Raw genomic sequence first — 12,511 nt, forward strand, 5'->3', positions numbered from 1 at the left:
GGATGGATAGATGGACGGATGGACGGATGGATAGACAGACAGATAGATAGAGTAGTCTTGGGAGGGGCAAGTCAAACAAGATATACCAGAGATTTTAAAAAAAAGAGAGACATCTTAAGACAACAGAAGACAAAAAATATATTGGTACAGCTCAAAAAATAGAGGAGAAAAATGAAACTAATTCAAAATGATTATGATATTAGAAGTAACAAGATGTTAGGTAAGCATAAATAAAAATCCAGTCAAAAGAAGGGAGACGAGCCTGAGAAGCCTCACCAAAAAAGATGACAAAGAATACAAACACAAGCATAACCAGAAGGAAGATGCTGGGTATGTAAGACAAGAGATCTAGCTTCACATTACATGCTCCTAAGGAAGAACAAAAAAAAAAAAAAAGAAAAGAAAAGAAAAATATTCAAAGACATTATAGAAAAGAGAACTCTCCTAAATTAAAATAGCAGACCATGCTCTGAGAAAAATTAATATGTCATGATCAACACTAATAGCCTGGTAAAGGTACTGAACTTCAGAGAAAAATAATTCATCACGTGGGCTCTGAAAGACAGTAGAGTCATTCAAAATATGGAAACTGGAACCAGATTCCGTATGATTAGGCAGAAAAAGCTAGTCACCCAGAAAACAGAAAAGTCGGGCTAGCATCAGTTTTAAGGCTGGCTGGTGTTTCCTGGAGTACAAAGGTAACATATATTCTCAAACATCCAATAACTCAAAGACATAATACTGATAAACCTTTCCTTGAAAAAAAGAAAAAAAGTTGGTCAAAATACACATCCAAGAAATGGAAAACTCTTTGAAAAGAACTGGTTGGCGGGCACTGATGCCACTTAAAAGAGTATAGCTAAACAACCACTGGAGTTACTGGGTAACAGCAGAAAGTTCAAGTTAAAAATCAAACAACATAAAAATAAAACAAATCAAAGGGTGGAGCAGGGAGGGAAGGTGGGAGGAAGTGCAAATGCACTCCTTTTATTCATCTTTCAAAGCAACCACAAAGACCAGCTAAAATCAAAACTTTCTGTCAAAAAAAATCATGACCCAAACATCAGTGTTTCATGATTGAAGTTCAGCAATACCTTCAGTTTCATAATGTCTCTCTCTTCTGTTACACTCAAGTAAAATTAAATATGTTTATTAAAATTAAAAACACCATGTGTGGTATGATCCTATCTTTGTAAAAGACTGTCTAGCCATCCATGCTTCCATTCATAGACATAAAAATTCAGAGAGGAGGCCGGGCATGGTGGCTCATGCCTGTAATCCCAGCACTTTGGGAGGCCAAGGCAAGTGGATCACATGAGCCCAGGAATTTGAGGCCAGCCTGGGCAACACAGTAAAACTCTAGCTGTAAAAAATAAAATTAAATAAATAAATAAATAAATAATACAAAAATTAGTTGGCTATGGTGACTCACACCTATAGCCCCAACTACTCAGGAGACTGAGGTGGATGAATCCCTTGAGCCCGGAAGGCAAAGGTCTGCAGTGAGTCAAGATCATGCCATTCAACCTACAGAATGGGAGAAAATTTTTGCAATCTACTCATCTGACAAAGGGCTAATATCCAGAACCTACAAAGAACTCAAACAAATTTACAAGAAAAAAACAAACAACCCCATCAAAAAGTGGGCAAAGGATATGAACAGACATTTCTCAAAAGAAGACATTCATACAGCCAACAGACACATGAAAAAATGCTCATCATCACTGGCCATCAGAGAAATGCAAATCAAAACCACAATGAGATACCATCTCACACCAGTTAGAATGGCGATCATTAAAAAGTCAGGAAACAACAGGTGCTGGAGAGGATGTGGAGAAATAGGAACACTTTTACACTGTTGGTGGGATTGTAAACTAGTTCAACCATTATGGAAAACAGTATGGCGATTCCTCAAGGATCTAGAACTAGATGTACCATATGACCCAGCCATCCCATTACTGGGTATATACCCAAAGGATTATAAATTATGCTGCTATAAAGACACATGCACTCGTATGTTTATTGCAGCACTATTCACAATAGCAAAGACTTGGAATCAACCCAAATGTCCATCAGTGACAGATTGGATTAAGAAAATGTGGCACATATACACCATGGAATACTATGCAGCCATCAAAAAGGATGAGTTTGTGTCCTTTGTAGGGACATGGATGCAGCTGGAAACCATCATTCTTAGCAATCTATCACAAGAACAGAAAACCAAACACCGCATGTTCTCACTCATAGGTGGGAACTGAACAATGAGATCACTTGGACTTAGGAGGGGGAACATCACACACAGGGGCCTGTCATGGGGAGGGGGGAGGGGGGAGGGATTGCATTGGGAGTTATACCTGATGTAAATGACAAGTTGATGGGTGCAGCACACCAACATGGCACAAGTATACATATGTAACAAACCTGCACGTTATGCACATGTACCCTACAACTTAAAGTATAATATTAATAAATAAATTTAAAAAAAAAAAAAAAAAAAAAAAAAAAGAAAAAACGAGATGGAAAAAAAAAAAAAGAAAGAACAAAATACTTAATATTTAATATATAGAGTACATTAATTCATTCAATAAATATTTTTCAAACCCTAAAAAAAAAAAAAAAAAAAAAAAAAAAGATCATGCCATTGAACTACAGCCTCGGCAACAGAGCAAGACCTTGTTTCAAAAAAGAAAAAAAACTCAGAGGGGTGATGACATGGTTTGGCTGTGTCCCCACCCAAATCTCATCTTGAATTGTAGTTCCCATAATCCCCAAGTGTCATGAGAGGGACCTGGTGGGAGGTAACTGAATCATGAGGACGGTTTCCCTCATGCTATTGTCGTAACAGTAAGTTCTCATGAGAGCTGATGGTTTTAAAGAGGCTTCCCCCTTTGCTTGGCTCTCATTCTTCTCTATCCTGCTGCCTTGTGAAGAAGGATGTGTTTGCTTCCCTTTCTGCCATGATTGTAAGTTTGCTGAAGCCTCCCCAGGAACTATGAGTCAATTGAATCTCTTTCCTTCATAAATTACTCAGTCTCAGGTATGTCCTTATAGCAGTATGAGAACGAACTAACACAGGTGATTAGAATGATGTTTACCAAATATTAACCACCATTATTTCTAGACTACAAGTCTTGGGGTGGCTTAATTGTCTCCCACTTCTTTTCCAACGTGTTTGGATTTTTAAATAATGAGTAGGTATCATTTTTCACAAAACCTGTATGTCAGGATGTTAAATGAAGTTTTCAATGAGGTAAAAATAAATAAATGTCACATAACAAAATGTTTAATTTACAAAGGGAATGGGTGAAAATTACTTCTGCTACTCTAGGACTATAGTCAGTCCAAAGAAGATACAAAAAGCAGTCAGAGTGTTGAAAGGAGATGGATTTTAAAAGGATTCCTTCAGAGGAAGCTTGGTGGAGCCCCTGGCCTCAAGCCAAGGGAAGGGGAGAAAAGTGTTTGCCTCCTAAGCTCAAGAAGTTTCAACCAACCCCCTGGGGAAAGAGGCTGATGTGTGCTCCATGCAATGGGGCAGACTATGAACATGCACCCAACGGGCACTAGAAACCTGAGGAAGGGCCAAGAGTGAGCACAGAGGACTGCACCGCTGAGGTCACTGCACCAGCCAGCAGTGAGTTGTCTCATGGGCCAGACAAGGCAGTAGAGGAGACAGCCAGTGCTAAGCCACTGTAAGTCTTGCCCAAGAAAGCACCTGGGCAGGTTGGAGAACATTAACAATAACATTTCTTCTGTGGAAGGAACCTCTGAAGAGCCAAGGGCAAAGGGCGATATAGCAAGCCAAGGAAGAATAGCCTAATTCAAGGAAGATGGAGTTGGAAGGATCTACTAGGGGTCTTCTGAAGAATCCAAGAAAAAGCCTTGAGTACCAAGCCACCCAGCTAACATGACTGTTGTGGTCCTTTACTCTCCTCTCCCAATTCTTCCACCCTGGCAGTGGCCTAAGTGGTAAACAGCCAGCTCAGGGGAAAGGGAGAAAGCAGAGAAAGAGAAAAAAAGCCAGACGTACACCCCAACCCTTTCCCATCACCAAATCCTTTGCAGGGGGAGTGGATAAAGAAAGAAGCTTTCATCCAGAGGCAGGAGAAGAATACCCTGAATGACCACATTTCTTTTTTAGTTGAAAGATCTCAACTGGCTTTATTAGGATTCTAGAACCACACAACACTTCATTTCATTTCATAAAATAAAATAAAATAAGTGTCCCTGAACACAGTTTTAAAGGCGTGCTGGAGAAAAAAAAAAAAAAATGTGTTTGATTTACATTTCATGGCTTGTGCCAGGTCCACATACTGGTTACATATGCAATATCACCAAACAATAAGCAGAAATGTAGATAGCTAGCAAGGTGCACATATACCTACAAGGTTTCTTCTTTACACTATAAATTAGTCTACAAGTAAAAGCTCATCAACAAAGCAGAATAGGGAAATAATTAGAACTGGAAACTATACAGCAGACCAATTAGGATATTACAAAGCAGTGAACACAAAATCTAGGCTAAGTAAGGAGGGAAGTAAAGATATGAGAGGGATATGCCACAGTGAAAAGGTGGGAAGGCCAATGGATTGTAAATCTAGCAGTTTCAAAGAACTGCAGAGTAGTGGGAGCAAAAGGAGTAAAATGAAATCTAAGAACATCAGAGTAAGAGAAATGCTTAAAATTGAGGTTATGAAGGAAGTTCAGTCAATAAACCATGTTTGACTCCAAATCCCAGCCAAGCCACTCACTGTGCATGTTTTCGTCCTTCTACAGGATTGCTGTGAGTATTAAATAAGGTAACACCTGAAGCAGCTACCCAACACCCAACACATAATAAGCACTCAGAGGGTAGTCCCACTAATGCAGATGGGAGCTGAGGAAAGCATGAACCAGGAACATCAGAGGGACAAGGAACAAAGGCAACTGAGCTACCAGAATAGAACCAGGCACATTTTAAAATTCATATTACCTAGCTTCAAATACAAGAATCCTGCATCATGAAAGAAATCCAATTTTCAGGGGAAAGAAGTAAGAAAATCAAGAGACATTAGTAAACAATGAATCTACAGCAAGATAAGGGTATTCCAGTGAATAATTAATCATTAAATTAGCAAATACTTGTCGAATTCTATGCAAATAGTTATTGAATCCTACGCAAGGTGCAATCTCAGAATTTATCTCAGCATCTATCTGCTAATAATATATTGTTCAGCACATAAACAAAATCAGAGCTGGATTAGAAGCAAAATAGAGAGTTTTATTGATTGCTCAGTCAAAAAGGGGTGGGAGCCAAGAATGACATGACCCAGGAGCTGCCAACAGAATGACGAGAGGACATGCTTCTGCCACATGAGGGTAGATGAGAATATGCCATGTAGCCACGGAAGAGACAGAAGCCATATGGTCAAAATGGGAGAAACATCCTGACCTGATTATGACCACACCAGGGATTCCCAGGCTATTCTAGCCTGAGGGTAAGTTTTAACTTTGAAAAAGTATCCAACCCCCAACAAATCAGATACATACTTTCAACATCCATTGTGTAATTCAAAATTACTTGAAAGCATTAATGAATCACAGTAGCTTTTAATCACTGTGTATTTTTACAATCACTACACTGCCTGCATATGTTTGAAAATGGGGAGGACACACATATGTTTAAAATTTTAAAACTCTTGTTAAATCAACAGATGATGTTGGGAACACTCAGGGATTCGTAAGCCTTTGTTTCTGTGGCTCCCACAGTTGCCTAGCACACAGGTTAGAGACCAAAGTTGTCACTAATTAAGCTGACAGAACCACAAATCTTCTAAAATTCATATTCCCCAGCCTAGAATTGCAAAACCTGCAATATAGTAAGGAAAAAAAAAAAAAGCTGATATTGAAGTTGAAAAAATGCTTGCAAGGGATTCAAACTAAATACAAAATCAAAGCTCATGTTTCCTCGAATGACCAGGTAGCAAATATTCATTGACTGTTTAGTGTATGCTTACTAATGATCACTTTCTATAATCATACTTAAAAATCTACACACCCATCGTACTTCTTCAAGCATACAGCCAAAGAGAATAACCCAATTATTGGACAACTAGGGCTTGAAAACAAACATTTAGTGGTAAAAATGCTTTCCCAGTGTAGACGGATGCTAATTACAGACAGTAAAGAATTAAACATAAATAATTTTTTAGTTGTTCAAGGCTGCTTTTAATTTGTACCACCAAATCAAATACGGCATGCCATAGTCTGGCAAATGCACACATTTTGGAATCAAACAGTCCTCAGTTCAAGTATCAAATCTGTCATGTGAACTGGGGCCACTTATTTAAATTCTCTAAGCTTTGGTGGTGGTGGAAGAGCAAGAGGGGTGTTTCTGTTTTTGTTATTGATAAAATATGAGTAACAATGTCTACTTTGTTAAATTAGTATAAGAATCAACCAAGTAAGAATGTATGTCAAATGTCTTTTGCAATGCTGGGCAATCAATCCAAAAACTGTTTGAGAGGCTGGGCGCGGTGGCTCACGCCTGTAATCCCAGCACTTTGGGAGGCTGAGACGGGCGGATCACGAGCTCAGGAGATCAAGACCATCCTGGCTAACACCGTGAAACCCAGTCTCTACTAAAAATACAAAAAATTAGCCTGTCGTTGTGGCGGCGCCTGTAGTCCCAGCTACTCGGGAGGCTGAGGCGGGAGAATGGCGGGAACCCGGGAGGCGGAGCTTGCAGTGAGCTGAGATCGTGCCACTGCACTCCAGCCTGGGCAACAGAGCAAGACTCCGTCTTGGAAAAAAAAAAAAAACTGTTTGAGAAAGAAGAGAATTCAATATTGTCTGTGACTCTCAGGAAAATCTCCTACATGAGGCTCAAGACCACCTCACACTGACATGTTATCATTTTTCTGTTTAATAGAAGACAGACTGAGTTAACAGACAATCACTATCTTAACCAAGGAAAGGCAGGGATAGAGGCCCGTTCCAAAGCACAGATGGCAGAGCTGCAGCATGGGGAAAAGACTGCAAATCCTTTGCTAAAAGTTCCTGTACTGAAATGCCCAACTACTTTTTTATGTTCCTGTTGATATTCAGAAGCTTTCTTTCATAAGCCCAAATAATACAAAACAAGATCATGATTAAATAATCATGTACCCCCAAATTCTGTATTAAGCGAACATTTCCCTTCCTCCTGCACCTTAGTACAGCCAGCTAATCACACACAAAGAGATTCATCCCTGAAGCAGAGAACACCCCACAGCCCCAATCTCCTACTGCCCAGGGAGCCACATCAGTTTGGGGACCCAGAGTGATCCCCACAATTGAAGAATCACACCTCTGGGCAGAAGGTGTTGAGGATGCAGCCACTCTGTAAAGAATAAAGGGAAAGTAAAGCTCTTTGATGAGCCTCCAATTCTTAGTTCCTGCAATTCACAAGGGTATGCAGATTAACATAGTCATCACAGATTATTGTTATCAAATACAGTGACCATATGTCCCAGTATCCCCAAGACAGTTCATGTTTATGCTTGTCATGCCAGCAGAATTATTTAACAGCACCCACTTTCACTGATCGCAAGTGTCCTGATGTAGGAAATAAAGTATGTGATTGTCCAAATGCTAAGTAATTTACCGATAATGATGCGAAAAAACCTACGACACAGCTGCAAAATGAGACCAAATCGACAAAATCTTAGTCAAGTTTTCTCTCATTTCAGAAATGCACAATAAATCTTCCTCAACACAGTAAAACTAATACCACAATCTAGAATTACAGCATGCTGAAACTAAAAAATTTATTTTAAAGTATCTCCATTCTAAGTCAATAACTTGTGTCAATAATTCATACAACCCCCCCACTGAGCCTTTTTTGGAAAGAAAATAGGGTTTCCAAATGCAATTTTAAATGATTGTGACTAGTAACAGAGCTAAAATGATAGTCATTTCCATGCTTCTAGCGCTATCCAAAAGCATAAAATAAAAACGTTCACTACTAGGGGCTCTTAACTTCAATTTATAAAAACAGTGCCAGCAAAGCTTAAGATAATGTAAAATTCTGGGAGAATAAATCGTAACGCAAGAGATAAAGTATGCAAAATATGAATCACTCTTCTGAAGGAACTGACAGGGTGTTTACCCAGTTACTATGCTAAGTGACTATGCTACTCCCATTATATTTTCTATTGAGGTAAACAAAATTAAACTCTAAACGCCTAAAATCTAAACCTAAATCCTGACCAGCAGGGAGCAATATGATCCAAACAAATGCAGCAGATTCTATGCTGCGGCCAAACATTCCAAGTTACCTAATATTCCTGGTGGTGACTGGGAAGGAGGATGAAAGATGCAGAAATCTAAAAAAGTCAGGCTTATATTCCTTCATTTCCTCATTTAACAAAGGTTTACTGTGCACTTAGTAGGCACTATGTCTCTAGTGATGAACAAAACAGACATGGTCCCAGCCCTCATGGAATTCACATTCTGGTGGGAGAACTCAACATTAAACCAAGAACCTTCTATTATGTAGATATACTTTGTACAATTTTAAATTATAAAAAGTTAAGGTAAAGAATAAGATGTCATAAGAAATAATAATAAAATCAGAAGGGTGTAATTTAAACTGAGGTTGGGAACATTCCCTGAAGAAGTAACATTTAAGCTGAGTAGTCATGACTGGAGTGAAGAGTATAAGAAAATATTGATTACTCAAGAGAATGACCCTCATATACAAATGTCCTTCAGTGCAAAAAAGCTTGGCCTTATATACACGTAACAAACACATTCTGTTGAAGAAAAAAAAAAAAGAAAATATCCCAGTGCTTCAAAAGCAGCAAAAACAAATAACCTTAAATTGACGAATATAATAAATTCCAAATAAAGACTTTTGGCAAGGCTGAAGCGGGGAAGCTCTATTTTTGGCACTATATTGAAATATGTTGGGTCAGGCTCACACCTGTAATCCCAACACTTTGGGAGGCTGAGGCAGGAGGAATGCTTAAAGCCAGAAGTTCAAAACTAGCCTGGGCAACAGAGCAAAACTCCATTTCTACCAAAAACAAATTTATTTTAATTAGCTGGGTGAGGTGGCATGTACCTGTATTCCCAGCTACTTGGGAGGCTGAGGCAGGAGGATTGCTTGAGCCCAGGAGTTGGAGGCTGCAGTGAGCCATGATAGTGCCACTGCACTCCAGCTTGGGTAACAGAGCAAGACCTTGTCTCAAAAAAAAAAAAAAAAGGACCTGGTGAACTGCATGAAACAGAAAGACCAAATAATCATGGCTGAAAACAGGAAAACAGAAAGACATTAGTTGTTTAAAAAAAATATGAAGTCTAGAGACATCCAGTTCCAGGGTTCATTCCATGGCTCAGAAAAGCCAATGTTTAGGCTGGAATCTCATATTCTCTTAGTCTTTCCATCACGCATGTCTGCTAAGCTTCAAGCTTTAGTATTACTTGCATTCCAAGCAGGGGAGAAGATGACGTAAGTAAGCCCTCTTGTGTGAATACTTATCTTTCAATAGAAAAAATCTTTCCTAGAAACCTTCCAGACAACTTCCTGTTGTCTCATTAACCAGATCTGTGTCTTGTGGCTATGCCTGGCTATGACAAACAAGTATCTGGTAAAGAAGGAATGGAATCACCATGAAGCCTAAGACCACATTACAATTCATTTCCAGGAACTAGGCACACGGCCACCCAAACAAAATCAGGGTTCTAATGGCCGGGCAGAAGTACGGTTGATATGGTTGATGGGCAGCCAAAAAATACTATCTGCCAAAGTCACTCAATAATTTTTACAGATAAGTTACGGTAGTTCCTCTTTGTCTGCGGAGGTTCCAAGACCTGCAGTTGATGCCTGAAACCATGGAGCATACGAAACCCTAAGTACTGTTTACTATGATTTTTCCTGTACGTGAATATCTCTGATAAAGTTTAATTTATAAATTAGGTACAGTAAGAAATTTAACAACAATAACTAATAATAAAATAGAGAACCAGATATAAATCCACACATTTACAGTCAATTTATTTTCCACAAAGGTCTTAAGAACATACAATGGGAAAAAAAAAACACTCTTCAATAAATGATGCTAAGTTCCTATCTCTCACCATATACAAAAATCAAATAAAAGTAGATTAAAGATTTAAATCTAAGACCTAAAACTATGAAACCACTACAAGAATACATTGGGGAAACAACCCAGGATACTGGTCTGGGCAAAGATTTTTTGTGAAGACCTCAAAAGCACAGGCCATCAAAGCAAAACCAGAACAGTTAGATTACATAAAGCAAAAATGCTTCTGTAAGCAAAGGAAACAATCAACAAAGTGAAAACACAACCCAGAATCTCCCACAGTATAGGAGAAAGTATTTGCAAACCATCCACCTGGCAAGCGATTAATAACCGGAATATATAATGAGCACAAACAACTCAATAAAAAAAAACACACACACACAATCTGATTAAAAATTGGGCAAAAGATCTGAATAGACATTTCTCAAATGAAGACATACAAATGGCCAGTAGATATATGAAAAATGCTCAACATCACTAATTATCAGAGAAATGCAAATCAAAACCACAATGAGATATCATCTAACCCCAGTTAAAGTGGTTTTTACAAAAAGGGAATAAAAGATGCTGGCATGGGTGTGGAGAAAGGGGAACCCTTGTAAACTGTTGGTGGAAATGTAAGTTGGTATAGCCAACATGGAAAACTGTGTGGAGGTTCCTCAAAAAACCAGAAATAGAACTACCATATGTCCAGCAATTCCACTGCTGGGAATATATCCAAAAGGAAATCAGTATTATCAAAAAGATATGTGCATTATAAACAGCACACCCGTGTTTACTGCAGCACTATTCACAAAAGCCAAAATATGGAATCAACGTTAAGGGGACATCAACAGATGAAAGGACAAAGAAAATGTGGCATAAATACACAATACAGTATTATCCAGCTGTAGAAAAGAATGAAATTCTGTCATTTGCAGCAACATGGACGGAACTGGAGGTCAATAAGTTAAGTGGAACAAGCCAAGCACAGAAAGACAAATATCATATGTTCTTACTTATACGTTGGAGCTAAAAAAGTGAATCTTATGGAAATAGAGAAGAGACTGGGGGTTACCAGAGGCCAGGAAGGGTACAGGGCAGGAGGGATGCAGAGAGGTTGGCTAATAAGTAAAAACATAGCTTCATAGAAGAGATAAGCCTTAGTGTCTGATAGATCACTGGGTGACTACAGTTTCTGATAATCTACTGCATATTTCGAAATAGCTAGAAGAAAACAATTTGAATGTTTCTAGCATAAAGACAAATATTGAAGGTGATAGATATCACAATTACACTAATTTGATCTTTACAAATTATGTGAATGTATTATCACATGTATCCTAGAAACATGTACATCTATTACGTATCAATAAAAATAAATAAATAAAAGAATTTGAGACAAGAAAAATACAAACCATTAAAATCATAGTTTTCTGCCTGTTCTGTGATTGCATTTTCTCCTTGATTTGATAATGCAACTGTTCGTGATATCATTTCTGCATAAGATCATGGTTATTATTATTTTTTGGAAAGAAAAAAATAAAAACCATCATTAATTCAACAAGAAAAACTAATAATAAAGTAGAACAATTATAACAATATATCTACTGTAATAAAAGTTATGAAAAAGAGAAAGAAGATGGTCTCTTTCTCTCTCTGAAAGTATCTCATCCCACTGCACTCACCCTGTTTCTTCTTGTGATCTGTCCATAACTAAAATCGTGATCTTGTGGTAACTGAGAAGGCAACAAAGCGACCAACGGGCGGGTAGCGTGTATACGGCATGGAGACACTGGACAAAGGGAGGATTCATGCCCTGTGCAGGTTTCAACACAAAACTCAGAATGCACTCATTTAAAGCATGCACTGTTTATTTCTGGAATTATCCATCATATATTTTCAGAAGATAGTTGACTCTGGGTAACTAAGAAAGCAAAACCATGGGTAAGGGTGGGGAGGGGGGCCTTACTGTATTTGGAGCTTATGTGATTGACTGAGTCATCACACTATTAATATTTATTGATCATTTACTATGTGCAAAGCTAGATGTAAAATGTTGAAGAAACAATAATAATCAAAAACAGACTTGGGAGGCCAAGGTGGGCAGATTACAAGGTCAGGAGTTCGAGACCAGTCTGGCCAATATAGTGAAACCCCATGTGTACTAAAAATACAAACATTAGCTGAGCGTGGTGGCAGGCGACTGTAGTCCCAGCTACTCAGGAGGCTGAGGCAGAAGAATCGTTGGAACCCCGGAGGCGGAGGTTGCAGTGAGCTGAGATCGTGCCACTGCACTCCAGCCTGGGTGACACAGTAAGACTCCTTCTCAAAAAAAAAAAAAGACATAGTTCTTATACACAGCCTAATATCACAAAAAATATTAATCAAATAAAGAAACATGTAACTCTGGCAAGATTGCTCTAGTGAACTTTGTTACCTTTTACAAAAATTAATTCCCCTTTCTC

General features: G+C 38.5%; 1 protein-coding gene across 6 annotated transcripts in view; it reads right to left on the reverse strand.

The window, feature by feature from the left end:
* The window catches only part of LOC105487359 (phenylalanyl-tRNA synthetase 2, mitochondrial), a 519,529-nt gene that overhangs the window by 496,246 nt on the left and 10,772 nt on the right, over nt 1-12,511 (reverse strand). Inside the window, exon 1 of one of the 6 annotated variants that reach the window (XM_071097684.1) lies at nt 11,462-11,525. The exons of the other annotated variants lie outside the window; for them this stretch is intronic. The gene's annotated coding sequence lies outside the window, so the exon portion shown is untranslated. Of the gene's footprint in view, nt 1-11,461; nt 11,526-12,511 lie in introns of those variants that run through there. 6 annotated transcript variants of the gene reach the window in all.

Source organism: Macaca nemestrina, chromosome 5 (assembly GCF_043159975.1).
Source record: "Macaca nemestrina isolate mMacNem1 chromosome 5, mMacNem.hap1, whole genome shotgun sequence".
Taxonomy (NCBI): Eukaryota; Metazoa; Chordata; class Mammalia; order Primates; family Cercopithecidae; genus Macaca; species Macaca nemestrina.